At 39.6% G+C, this 14,872-nt stretch overlaps 1 protein-coding gene across 1 annotated transcript in view; it reads left to right on the forward strand.

Moving 5' to 3' along the window:
• The window catches only part of RNF150 (ring finger protein 150), a 273,247-nt gene that overhangs the window by 79,118 nt on the left and 179,257 nt on the right, over window positions 1-14,872 (forward strand). The window lies entirely within an intron of this gene.

The raw sequence follows: 14,872 nt of genomic DNA on the forward strand, positions 1-14,872 counted from the left end.
TAGCTTATGTCCTAAAGTTTTAGGACTAGTTTAGGAACCACTACCCACTCCAGTATTCTGGCCTAGAGAATTCCATGGATTGTGCAGTCCCTGGGGTCGTAAAGAGTCGGACACGACTGAGCGACTTTCACTTTCACTTTAGTTCTTTGTTTGCTTACGTGAAATTAGTGTAAAACAATTTTTTAAAAAACATCTACTTTTGCCTTTAGCAATTTTTATATTCGTACAGTCTAACCCTTAGTTGATGCTTGACAATCCAGTCTTTGTTTGACCTTAGGTCCCATGAGCTGAGTGCCTACCCTCTCCAGGAAGGAACCTGCACCAATATTTGTTCCTGTTAAATAGCAACTTAGCTTATTTTGCATTGATATCAATAAATATCAACATCACTCAAAAAATGTATGATATTATACATTTTGAGATAATGTATGATACAGTGGAAGCTTCAATAAGATTTTATGTCTAGATTATTTCTTTTGTCCTCTTACAGTCAATTAACTCAAGATGGAGCTACTTCTTCACATAGAAAGCATATATTCAGAATTTTGTTATATTAAATAAGTTTTGTTATAAATTTTAATTTTCATCAAATACTTTTCTTCTTTGAAACCTAAAAGAATTGGCAGAGAATACTAGAAACCAAAAATATGAACACTAAAGATGTTAAAGTTGTGTATTTCATTCTAAGATGTGAATACATAGATAAAAGATAAAATTTTTTAACTTGTAAACTCTCCCAAAATAGCCAGATTCTTTAAATCTCAGATTTCCAGGTAGATTACCTCAACTTTACAAATTACTTTGCTGATACAAATAGATCTAAAATTTCACTGAAATTCTTAGTGAATAGTTGATGATACTCAATGGAAACTTTTACCTTAGGAAAAAATTACTGCAGAGAATATCAAACTGCAAGTAGGATGAATTCAAAAAAGAAATGCAGGAAATTGGGCCTTGGGATAAAACCATTAATCTTCTGATGAAAGCACATTTTGTTGTTTTAAATGTATGACTATATGGTTAACACAGATCAGCAGTAGAACTCTCCATTTGATGATTGATTGGTCAGCTTTTTTAACCTTGTATATTGAGACTTTGTGGAACTGAAGCAAAACCCAAGTCATTGAAGTTTGTGTCCAGAAGGGATCAAAGGATCATAGAATACAGGTGAGGAGGCTGAGGAATAAGTTATTTGGCTAAATGTATGGTGCTCTGGCTGGTTTGTTGGTGGCCAAGAAAGCTCTGGTGACAAAGAGGGTAACTCAGAAGGAATGGAACCTGTGGAGCAGACACTGTAGCCACAGGAAGATTCTGGGTTTAAAGTGGAGAGAGCAGAACGATCCACTAGATCCTGGGTAAGGGCAAAATGTTGTCTCCTGTTGCTCCCAGAGCTTTGTAAGGATTATGTACTAACCAGAATATGTTAGTAGCATATCTTGTGGGGAAAGGCAGACTAAAAATCAGAAAGTATATTATATTCTCAATTCTTAAAAGCCACCAAACTATTCACAGTATTGTCTGTGGATGGTTAGGTTGAGAGTTTTCCTCCTCCTCCTCTTCCCTCTACTTCTTTTTTCCCCTTTCTTCCTCTTTTGTATATTTCTCAAACATTTACAGTGAATATGTAGTAATTTTATAATAAGAAGCCTGTTATTAAAGTTTCCAGTAGGATCACATCTTCCATAGGTAGAAAAATAGATGTTCATTCATCTTAATAGGAATACATTCATTTGGGATATCAAGATCAGAATACCAATCGTGTGTACACAGTTTATTGATGAGATGTACCATTGATTTCGTGCACAGAGTTGTTTCATCTGGTGGTTAATGGAATCACTGCCATGGCTTCCTGTTGTTGCTTAAAGTGAATTATTTCAGTTGTATCAAAGGGTAGGTGATGTTGAGTTTAATTAGGAGGAATCACTTGGAATTATTTGGAGTTATTATGGCCTACACAGTGAAGTTGAGTCTTCATGCTCACTGCTTTCAGAGCAAAGGGATTTTTGGTCTTGTTGACAGGCAAGATGCCCAGAGTGGGGTGTTGAACTCTTGCCAGATTTGTTTGTGAAGCAGAAGAGGGCATATACCAGAACACTTGGGCTTGGGCTCTGTTGCGGGCGTGTCAATGCATGTGTTAGGGGTGAGTAGTTACCAGGACACAGGGAAGTCCCCTGGGAGGCAATGGGGCAGGTCAACAGTAAAGGGTGCATGTGAAGAGTCAGGGTGGAGGGCTGTAGCTGCTCATTGATTGTCCAGCAGGGTGTTTGTGGGGGCTTCCCAGGTGGTGCTAGTGGTAAAGAATCCACCTACCAATGAAGGAGATGCAGGAGACACAAGTTTGATCCCTGGGTCAGGAAGATCCCATAGAGTAGGAAATGGCAACCCACTCCAGTACTCTTGCCTGGGAGATCCCATGGACAGAGAAACCTGTTGGGCTATAGTCCGTGCGATCACAAAAGAATCTGACACAACTGAGCATGTGCGCACGTTCTGTTTTAAAGAACCAGAGATGTATTCATCAGGCAGACTGTTTCTCTGGGCTCTTTTCCAGTGTCAGAGCTCATCCATAAAAAAGCAAACAAAGCATTGTGCTCCTAATTACCTTAATGTGAATTATTTACCTTATGGGATTAAAGAGAGAAATTGAATACTGACCAGTGTCTTTGATTTCTCTGCACGTGAGTGAACTGCTTACTCCTGGAATAAGGAGAACAAATTTGCCAAATGAATCACAACTTCATTCCAAAACCAAATAGAATGATTTTTCAGTATCTATTTTCAATCATCTGTCCCCTTGTTATTCTTAATTACCAACTATAATTACTTGCTTCTGTCACCATCGTCATGGCTGTATAGCTAGAAAGACCCAATTGGGGAATCTGAATGGTTGAGATACCTAATCCCATATTATTGTCAAATTAAATAACCCATTCTGGCTCTGAGAGCCTTCAACTGGACAGTGTATTCCCTTCATCTCTACTTAATTTTGACACCTACATCAGTGGTTGTGATATGTTGGGTTTCTTTCCTGCATGGAAAAGAAATTTATTTAAACTATAAATTTCATGTTGGCAAACAAAATGATTTTTGCTGATGCTCTGATAAAGAGCCTAACAGCAACACCATCAAATGTATTGAAACTTAAGGAACACCCACTCAGTTACTTTTTCTCTAGAGCCAGTAAGGATTTGAAATGAGCAAACACAAGTTGGCCAAAGAAATTTCACTGTCTTTTTGTAAGAATAATGTTTTTCAAAAAAGTAATTTTGCAAAGAATATTTCAGAATACTGGGCATGTTTATAAAAGCTAAGATAGCTTAGTCACATAAGGAAGCATAATATTTTTCAATGTCTTTATATTTGGGATAACCATACAAAAATGATAGTTGTTTCAATTATTCAACAAGTGGTTTCTAATGAGTTTTTTTTTATAATCATTGGTAATACATATTAATTGCAGACAAATGGAATCAATTCAGATAAGTAAAATGAGGAAAAAGGAATCAATCTCTAACCTTCCTACTCAGAAGTAACCACTGTGAACCTTTTTGGTTATATCCTTCTGCTGCTGCTGCTGGTAAGTTGCTTCAGTCGTGTCCAACTCTGTGTGACCCCATAGACGGCAGCCCACTAGGCTCCTCTGTCCCTGGGATTCTCCAGGCAAGAATACTGGAGTGGGTTGCCATTTCCTCCTCCAATGCATGAAAGTGAAAAGTGAAAGTGAAGACTTTATCTAAATTATTGTAAAGTTATATTTATGTATAATACAAAAGTGAAAGTGAAAGTCGCTCTGTCATGTCTGATTCTTTAATTTTAATTGTGTAAAACATAATTGAGATAAAACTTATAATTATATAAATATAATCTTTAAAAGTATGAATTAGCATTTATTGAATGCCTATCTTAAACCCACTCCAGTATTCTTGGCTGGAGAATCGAATGAACAGAGCAGCCTGGCGGGCTGCAATCCATGGGGTCGCAAAGAGTCAAGCATGCACGCACGCTTACTGTTGTGAATCGTGTATTTTTTTTTTTAAATACATTTATGCCTTTTATATAGGTAGATTTTCTTCTTAAATTCTGGGCCCTGGGGCCTGTGTTCTGCGATATTCAAAGGTATGCAAAGATATATGAAGACTAGGGAAAGGAAAGAAAGCCAAGAAGTCTTTTCTTTTTGTTCTGGCTGTGCTGGGTCTTCACTTTGTTAGGCAGGCTCCTCTAGTTGTGGCACACGGGCTTAGTTGCCCTCAGCATGTGGAATCTTAGTTCCCTGACCAGGGATCAAACCCACAACCCCTGCATTAGAAGACTGCTTTTTAACCACCCGACCACCAGGGGAGCCTTCATAGGCCCTGGTCCTCTATCTTCTTCTGAGACCTGGGAGCTTTGATGGCAGGGGCGGGAGCTGAGGAGAAGGAGAGGTTTTTTTTCCCTTCCTCATTTCTTTGACTACTAAAGAAAGAGGTGAAGATTAGGTGCAGAGGAAGAGAGGAATGCAAAGATTATTTGTTTCTCCTTCTGCTGCTTGTCTTTAAAATTTGCTTACAAAGGGCCTCCGGCAGAGGAGAAAGGAGCTGAGGAGCAGCCTAAGACTCTGACAAGTTTAAAAAGTGCTTGGGAGATCAGTACTGACTATTCAGCCGTTTCTCTCACCAGCCCACATCCTTCTAATTTTAAGGGCCTGAGCAGGTGTTTAGGTTTTATTTTGAAGTTTATGTTAACAGCAATGTAAAAATAGCCGTTTTCACAATATGTGTTTACATCCTGTTTCTAGAAAATGTAGTGTGTGAAGGAAGAATCACAGTTTCCTAATATTTGGTTTTGTAAAAAGATTCCCCTCTTTATCAAAAGCCTTATATGAATAATAGGATATTTTAAAATAGCAGTATACTACCTTGCCTTTCAGATATGACTCAAGAAAAAAAAATATGCAAAATTTAGGGCCAACAATTACATAGTATAAGAGAGGAACACCTTAATTATAATGAACTTCTCTGGCAAATTAGTGTTTAGACCACTTCCTGACCGTTTAGTAAATGCTGACCTAAGGTGCAACACCTTTTCTTTAAAATGTGCCACTATGCAGGGGGTAAGACATTTTTTTGAAGTATGAACTCTTGAGTCATTCTTTTTAAAGTGTACTTCCTGTATCTCTGGATTTTTTAAGCACTTTGGGAAAATCCTCAGACATTGTACCTTTAAATACAGCCTCTCTTGTGTCCAATGGTTCATTTTGAGGCTCTCATTAGATATACGTTAGACCGTCTTATTCTTTGTCTTCCACATCTCATAACTTCTTTAGCGTATTTTCTGTCTCCAGGTTTCTGTGCTGCATTGTCAGTAATTTCTTCTGACCCATCATTCTGTTTACTTATTCTGTCTTTGTCGGTGTGTGCGTCTTCAGCCACTCAGCCGTGTCCAACTCTTTGAGACCCTATGGACTGTAGCCCGCCAGGCAGAAATTCTGTCCATGGGATTCTCCAGGCAAGACTATTGGAGTGGGTTGCCATTTCCTCGTCTGGGGGATCTTCATGACCCAGCAAAGTACTTTTATTTCAGGAGTTCATCTTCTTTCCAACAGTTGCAATTTTCAGTCCCCTGATCACTTTTTATCTCCGATTGCTTGCTTATTTGGGGAAATCGCTTTTTTATTTTTTAACCATTCCTTACTTATTTTTTATTCCAACATATGAAGTGCTTGTTGTCTAACTCTGTTGTTTGTTATTTCTGCTTCTTATTCATGATGAAGTTCAGATTTGATTGATGTTAACTGTGAAAAACTAGAAAGTCTAAGTTGAGGTTCCTTTCCTCCAGAGACTCTCTGTGTTTGTCATCAGGACTTGCTGATGTAGGGCCACTTTAGACCCTGCCCAGCATCTCAGGCTTAATCAGGGGCCCTCTGGCTCTTCTCTGCCACCTTGGTACTGCCTCACATGCTAGTCTCCCACCATAGCCGTGACAATAAGCATTTGCTCTCAGGAAAACACCACTTTTCCAAGCCCTGGGTTTTTTTTTTACTATTCAGCTCAGATGTCTCTCTTACATCATATGAGTTCAGAGAGGGAATACAACTTTTCTGTGCTGACTGTTTCAAATTTGAGAAGGCCCCTCGGAACATCTAAACCACCACTCTCCTGGAAATGGAATTATGTAGCATCATGTTGCCCTTGACATGTAATGTCCTTTGAAAGTAGTTTGAGATCAAACCAAGAACCCAGTGTCCTGAGTCAGAGCTGGTGGTGTTGCCTGAGATGGAGACAGGCTGCCACCCTGCCTCTGAGCTGGCCAACGCAGGGCACCGCTGAGTTGACCGTTCCCTGGGGGTTGCTGCATAACTGAAGAGACTGCTTTCTAATCGGTCCATGGGGTGGGTAGCCAAGGGAAGCAGAGCTGACCATGCTCTGATTCTGCGATTTGCACATCGCCACTCTTAGAGGCGTGATCTCAGTGTGCCCAGCACCCACCAATGGCATTGGGCACCTGGCAGTAAGTAGTGTTTTATTACCCCAGATGGTCAAGCGAAATTACAGAACTTCCAGAATTGGTTCTTTCCTCCTAATGAGATTAGCCAAAAAGACTAACCAATCTTCATCTCACCTTGCCTCATGGAAGCTTGAAAGTGAAAGTGAAGTTGCTCAGTCGTGTCCTACTCTTTGCTACCCCATGGACTATAGCCCACCAGGCTCCTCTGTCCATGGGATTTTCCAGGCAAGAATACTGGAGTGGGTTGCCATTTCCTTCTCCAGGGGATCTTCCCAACCCAGGGATTGAACCCAGGTCTCCCGCATTGCAGGCAGACGCTTTAACCTCTAGATTTAGTCTTTTTTTCCCACGGCCTTCCATCTTTATTAAAATCTATCACTACTCCTTCCAAAGCACTTTTTTAATTACTAACTTCTTAACTAAAAACTATGGGCAGAGTGGTTTCACTCTCATTGTGCTCTTCAATAATAATAACCTCGACATTTCTTTTTCGTGTGTATTTTAAAGTAATGATGTTTTATAAAATGTCGCCGGTTTTCTAACCTCTATTTTGTTCTTCATTATCACAGTTTCTCTAGTACTCTGTGTGATTTGTAGTTTCAATTTGATGTGTGCGCTCACCTCATCCTTTTATTATATTAGTGCCTAATACAGTCAGAGCTTGGCCTCACTCAGATTTCTCAGTAATGGATAACTCTTGTTTATTAGGTTTCAAGGCTTGAAGACTCACTATTATATCTCTCCTGAGCATTTTATTCAAAGAGAGAAGGTGGTTACTTACGTCTTTACTATCAGCACATTAACTTTGTTGGGGGAGTTAAGGAGGAAAAAAAGGCATGACTTGACATTCAATTGTGCTCTGTAATGGCCCATATCTAATGTGTTCAGCCCCTTATGAGGTTGTAGAGCATTTTGAGGACTGAAGCGTGAGTTGGCATAAATCACACTGCAGGCTATGTGTCTTTGGTTATGCAGTCAGAGTTACCAGTTACAATCCGTCCATACTCATGGGGAAATTAAAATGTTCACACCACTTATGGTTGCCTGGGGATAAGGTTGGGAGAAAAGGATAGTTAGGAAGTTGGAGATGGTAGTGTATACACAGCTCTATTTTAAATGGATAACCAACAAGGACCTACTGAATAGCACATGGAACTCTGCTCAGTGTTACGTGGCAGCCTGGATGGGAAGGGAGTTTGGGGGAGAATGGATACATGTATGTATATGGCTAAGTCTCTTCACTATTCACCTGAAACCATTAACAACATTGTTAATCAGCTATATCCCAACACAAAATAAAAAGTTTAAAACTAATAATAAGAAAAAAAATGTTCATACCATTTGGCCCAAGCATCCCACTCCTTTGAATTTATCCTGAGGATTTGTCCAACAGCATTTTTAAAAAGCACAAAGCTATACAAAATGATGGGTATTGTAGCATTTTCTTTAACAGAAAAGAATAGACAGTATTTAAATGCCTGATATTTTAGCAAATTAGGGGGCATTGACTTGATGAACTATTATGCAGACATTGAAGTCATAATGCTGACTGTAGAAATTCAAGGGACACTTAGTTATGTGGTAAATGCACAAAATAGACGATTGAATTAAATATTCACAATGATTATAATTTGACAGAGCAGTAGACTTACAGACAAAAATTAGACAGAAAAATGTAAAACAGAGAATTGTGTTAGCTTTGGGAAATAAAGGTAATTTTATTCATTTGAGATATTTCCCTTAAATGTCATCATGTGGTTTTTACAGCAAACGTGCGATTTTTTTACAGCAAACGTGAAGAAAAAAAAGAAAGTGTAGATAAATATAGGACATCTCAATTGTCTCACAGACCAGGTGCTTGCAGAGTTTTCCTACTGCCTGGGGAGAGAGGGCTTGCAGTGTGAAGTTTCAGGGACCACATTTTCCACACTGCTCCCTTTGGAGGGAGAGATGTTTTGAAGAGGTGGCTTTAGCAGAGGAAAGGAGGCTGGGTCATTTATCTCATTCTCTTTTTCATTTTTATCACTGTTGACAGATACTCTCTTCTCATGCCCGCCCTCATGGCCAAATGCCAGAGGCCCTTCTTCCCTTTCCAGAGCTTCTCTAGTCGGGACAGCCTTTCTCATACACACTCGGATGACACCCATGAAATCTTCCTTCACTTTCTCATTACTTTTCTTTCCCATTGTATCCACCAGTTTCAGCATCATCTCTGGTCCCGGTTTGAAACCTGCCTAAACATTCATTTTCCTAAGGACCCTATATGGACTCATCTGTATGGACTTTGGGCATCCCAGGTGGCGCTAGTGGTAAAGAACCGGCCTGCCAATGCAGGAAACGTTGAGAGACATGGATTTGATCCCTGGATCAGGAAGATCCCCTGGAAGAAGGCATGGCAATCCACTCTAGTATTCTTACCTGGGGAATTCCATGGACAGAGGAGCCTGGTGGGCTACAGTCCATAGAGTCACAAAGAGTCAGACATGACTGAGCAACTCACTTTTCCTCATATCCATTTCATGAATATTGGTGCCTGTCCTCAAGTTGACTTAATGCTCACTTACTCTGATTTTCCTTGCCTATTTGCACAGGCCTCAGAAGAGGGATCTCCACCAAGTGTGTATCAGAAAATGTGCTCAGTTGATCCAGAAACGTTGTCACTTCTAGGTGGGCAGATGCCAAGTGTTTATTTCCAATGGCAAACTGATCATGCGAATAGTGACTTTTTTGAGGACTTACGATAGAACATGCACTAGTGGAAACACTTTCTACTTAGGATATAATTTGTGCTTAACTGCAGTCTTATTTGTGGAGTTATCCAGGTTTCACAGGTAAGGAAACTGAGGCACAGAACTGCTAAGCAAGTACATAGTGACCTAGAGTATTGCAGACTCCAAAAATCACCCATCAGATGGCAAAGATTGCCACAGCTGGAGGTGAAGGCGACTGTGGGAAGGTTTGACTTCATTTCAGTATTTCAAACCTTGGGAGCTTTCACATAAACATCTGAATTTTGGCTTTTCTTTGAAAAATAGAAGGGTTTGACAACAATTTGCTGGAGTTGAGTAGAATCTGTTCCTTTAGAGGGGAAATAGGCTGCCTCCCACCATGCCACAGTTGGGCTCATGTCACTTAGAATTTTATCATACTTTTCTTTTTCACCAGTTAAGATGTTTCACTTTTTTCTTTTTTTCCTCTGCTTAATATTTAAAATTTTTCCTGTTGATATACAATCTTGCTTTATTTAGGGATTTCTGTTTAATCTTTGTAACTTTGAGTATTATGGGGAATCATTCATGTGAAGTCCCAAGTGGCTCAAGAATTTGAAGTTAATCAGTCCCTAGGAAATGGACTCAGTGAACATAATCACTGAAGAATAAAGCTGTCATAGAGCAATGAATAGAAATGGAAAGTATTTGACTAAGGAAGACTTTAGCTTTGTGTGAAATCTTCAATAAAATTCTGTTGGTTTCCTTGTGATACCAGAGCTTGATATTCCCTATGCTTCATTAAAAAAAATCGGCACTGCCAAAATAATGATTTTAAAACACAGTTGTGATGGTATCACGTCTCTGACTAAACAGCCTTTGCTGCAGCCTCACTGCCTTGTGGAAAAGGTCAAGGCTTTGCATGGCTCACAGGGCTCTTGTGATCTGGCCTGTGCATTCTTCTCAAGCCTCATCTTCCATTAAAATGCTTGAAACTAGGAGCATTGGAAATATAATCAAATGAAGTGTTACATGAGTGAAATAGTTGGGGAAAGTTTAAATTTAGGTAGACAGGCTGGGTAAGACTTCACTAAGGAAGAGACTTTAAGTAATATGAAGGAGACACCCAGGTGAGTATCTTGGGATGAGCATTCCAGGTAGAGGAAAGATGCGCAAAGTCTCTGAGTGCATGTCTGCTTGGCAGAGGGGAGCCCAGTGTGGCTGGTATAGCAGTGACCGAGGCGATCTGAGAGATAACAAGGAACCAGGACAAAATGAACCTTTAGGTCTAATGACATCTACATGACTTGGAAGCCCTGGGCTGGTTTTCAGTAAGGGAATGACATGATCTCACTCACACGTTTAAACAGAAGCATCCTGGATCTGGTACTGTTATAAATTGAAAAGAACAAGGCAAGAAGCAGGGAAATCTGTTAAGAGGCCTTTGCAACAATGCATGGTAAGATATCATGTCAACTCAGACCAGCATAGTGGAAATGGAGGTGATGAGAACAGATAAGATTCTGGGTATCGTTTGAAAGATAAATCAGCACATTTTGTTAACAGGCCAGAGGTGAGGTATGACGGAAAAAGTAGCATCAAAGATGAGATGAAGTTTTTCAGACTAATCAGAAAAGTTAATATTAACTGAGCTAGGGAGGATTTAAGAGGAACATGGTTGGGGGATGGTAATGCAAGGAGTTCCATTTGAAACAAGTCTGTGATGCCTGTTTAACATCCAGGGGACATGACAAGCAAGCAACTGGATAGATGAGTCTGAAGTTCAGACTGAAGGTAGAAGTCAGTCATCAGCATACAGCGTTATTTAAAGCTATGGTTCTTGCTGAGAACACGAAGGTCTGAGGCCAGGAGTGTTCCAACCAGTCTTAGAGGTCAGGGAGATGAAGGGTGACTGAGAAGGAGCAGAGAGAAAAATAAAACACAATTAAACACTCTTGATGTCCTGGAGCTTAGGAGGGTTCAAAAAAGAAAAAGTGGTCAATCGCTAATGAGAACTCAAAAATGAGAAGTAAGAATTGATTATTGGAGTTAGCAAGTGGAGGTCACAGGCAACCTTGAGATCAGGCAAGGTCCCTGCTCTTGGAACTTACATAATAGGAGAAATACAGACAATACAAAGTTTGACAGATAAATACATAATATATATTGACAGGTAATGAGGAGTGCTATAGAAGAAAAAAAAAAGAAGATAGGGTCATGAGATATAATGACTGGGATGCTCCTGTATATAGGGCTGTCAGGGAATACGTCTCCAAGAGGTGTTATTTGAGCCAAGACCTGAAGGGAGTGAGGGCACAAAGGTTGGTATGAGGACCCTGCATAGCCTTATGGATTCTACACCCAGCGTCCTTCTGATTGGCCAGATGTTTGGACTAATTGGTTATTTCCCAGAAGTATGCCAGCTGTTGAATATATTTCATATTACCCCTGGCTGAGCCTTGTGACTATATGGGGAAAATGGCATTCTAGATAGGAAGAATAGCACAGTGAAAGCCCAGAAACAGGCATGTTCAAGTGTACCAGAAGCCAGTCCTAATCGAGTGGCTGGAGCAGGGGGAGGCATGACATGGAGCTCTGCTGCTTTCAGAAGATCTCTCCCAAACATTCGCTCTATTATCTAACAATGCTTGCTTGTGCTCATGCTATTGCTCAGTCGTGTCCAGCCCTTCACAGCCCCATGGACTGGTCTGTCCATGGTGTTTTTCCAGGCAAGAATACTGGAGTGGGTTGCCCTTTCCTTCTCCGGGGGATCTTCTCAACCCAGGGATTGAACCCACATCTCTTGCATCTCCTAATGATGCTTAGTTACCTTAAAAGGCTATCATTCACTGAGTGTATGTGTGTGTGAATGTACAGTGCATATGTGTATATGTGTGTGTGTGTGTACATTTGTAATTATTACACATGTAAGTTTGCTCATTGCCAGTGAGAAGAAACGACTTTCTGCACATACATCAAATATACCACTATCAAATATTATACTCATCAATTTTAGTCATGTATTTCTAGAGAGAAAGGAAAACTTTAAGAGCTGAGTGTTGTCTTGAATATTTTCTCACTGACATGGATTTTTTATATAGTGAAATATCAATGGTCTGTCATAGTTATAAACTTACCAAACTCCTTCCTGAGACTTCTAGGCCTATAAACTCACAATTTATTTGGTGGTTTGTTATAATCTAGAGTATGGTTGATTGGAACGTGCTTTTCTCTGGGTTTTAAGAACTTTTTCTCTTGAATCTACCTGTATAATAAAAAATAGGAAAAATCAAATTGTATCTAGAAAAATATTTATCCATAATTAAATATTCTAACTGCCACAGTTTCATTTCTGTGTGCTACTTTCTGATTTTTATTTCAAATTTGTATATAATTATGATATATTATATTAAAATATATGTGTGTACATATATATCTTTTGACTTTTAATATTTTTATAAATACTTCTCCATATTTCTTTATATACACTTATGTGTGTATATATATCTTTTTAATGGCAGCATAATATTCAGTATTTATAAATTTAAAATAATTTTTGTAACTTTCTCACACTTTGTACAAAAATAAACTCAAAATGGTTTAAAGACTTCAAGGTAAGACCTAAAACCATGAAATGCCCAGAAGAAAACATAGACAGTACGCTGACATCAGTCTTGGCAATATTTAATCAGATCTGTCTCCTTAGGCAGGGTAAACAAAACCAAAAATGAGCAAAAGGGACTAGATCAAACTAAAAAGCTTTTGCACAGCAAAGGAAACTATCAACAAAATGAAAAGTTTGCCTACTGAATGGGAGAAAATACTTGCAAACGATATGTCTGATGAGGGTTTAATGACATAAAAAAACAACTCAAAAAATGAACAGAAGTCCTCAGTAGACATTTCTCCAAAGGATACATACAGATGATCAACAGGCACATAAAAAGCTGCTCAACATCACTAATTATGAGGAAGATGCCCATCAGAACCAAAATGAAATGTCACCTCTCATCTATCAGAATGGCTGTTAACAAAAAGACAAAAAAAAAAAAAAAAAAAACCAAACTGTTGGCGAGGTTGTGAAGAAAAGGGAACCTTCATGCACGGTTGATGGAAATATAAATTGGTGTAACCATTATGAAAAAATGCTATGGAAGTTCCTCACAAAATTGAAACTAGAACTACCATAGGATCCAGCAGTTCTACTCAGTTCAGTTGAGTTCAGTCACTCAGTCATGTCCAACTCTTTGGGACCCCATGGACTGCAGCACGCCAGGAAATCCTACTATTGGGTATTTATCTGAATAAAAGGAAAACACTAATTCAAAATGATAATCCCTTTTATCTTCATTGCAGCATTATTTATGATAGCCAAGATATGGAAACAACCTTAGTGGCCATCAGTAGATGATAGGATAAACAAGATGTTTGTGTGTGTGTGTATTTATATATATATATATAATAGATATGTATAATACATATGTGTAAATATGTTTTTGCATGTGTGGCTTCCCTGGTGGTTCAGACAGTTAAGAATCTGCCGGCAATGCGGGAGACCTGGGTTTGATCCCTAGGTTGCAATGTGGGAGACATGGGTTGGGAAGATGCGCTGGAGGAAGGCATGGCCACCCACTCCACTATTCTTGCCTAGAGAATCCCCATGGACAGAGGAGCCTGGCTACACAGCCCATGGGGTCACAAAGAGGTGGACATGACTGAGCAACTAAGCATGCACGCACGTGTACACACACACACATATACACACAATGGAATATTACTCAGCCATAAAAAATAATGACCTCTTGCTATCTGCAACAACATGGATGAACCCAGAGGTATTATGCTAAAGTGAAATAAGTCAAACAGAGAAGGACAAATACTATATGAATTCACTTATATGTGTAATTTAAAAAACAAATGAACAAACATACTGAAATAGTCATAGATGCAGAGAATAAATAAGTAGTTCCTCGAGGGAAGAGAGGGACAGGATATAAGAAAATAGATGAAGGAGATTAAGAGGTACAAGCTTCCAGTTATAGAATAGTCATGGGTATGAAATGTACAGTGTAAGGAGTACAGTCAGTAATAATGTAACATCTTTGTATGATGACCAATGGTAACTAGACTTATTGTGGTGATCATTTGCTGGCCGGGTTGCAGCTGCTGCTGCTGCTGCTGAGTTGCCTCAGTCGTGTCCGACTCTGTGCGACCCCATAGACGGCAGCCCACCAGGCTCCCCCGTCCCTAGGATTCTCCAGGCAAGAACACTGGAGTGGGTTGCCATTTCCTTCTCCAATGCATGAAAGTGGAAAGTGAAAGTGAAGTCGCTCAGTCGTGTCCGACTCTTAGCGACGCCATGGACTGCAGCCCACAAGGCTCCTCTGTCCATGGGATTTTCCAGGCAAGAGTACTGGAGTGGGGTGCCATTGCCTTCTCCATTTGTAATGTATAGACATATCAAATCACTATATTGTGCCCCAGGAGCTAAGACAGTGTTGTAGGCCAATTGTAGTTCAAAAATAAACAAATTCATAGAAAAAGAGATCATATTTGTGGTTACCCAAGGTGGGAGGTGGTAGGAGGAAGGATTGGATGAAGACAGTCACACGGTACAAACTTCCAGTTGAAAGTTAAATCAGTGTTATAATGTACAGTGTGATAAACTGTAAATGTGATAT

The sequence above is a fragment of the Bos grunniens genome, chromosome 17 (genome assembly GCF_055505025.1).
Source record: "Bos grunniens cultivar Pamir isolate PY7600 chromosome 17, Bosgru_T2T1.0, whole genome shotgun sequence".
In the NCBI taxonomy this organism is placed as follows: domain Eukaryota; kingdom Metazoa; phylum Chordata; class Mammalia; order Artiodactyla; family Bovidae; genus Bos; species Bos grunniens.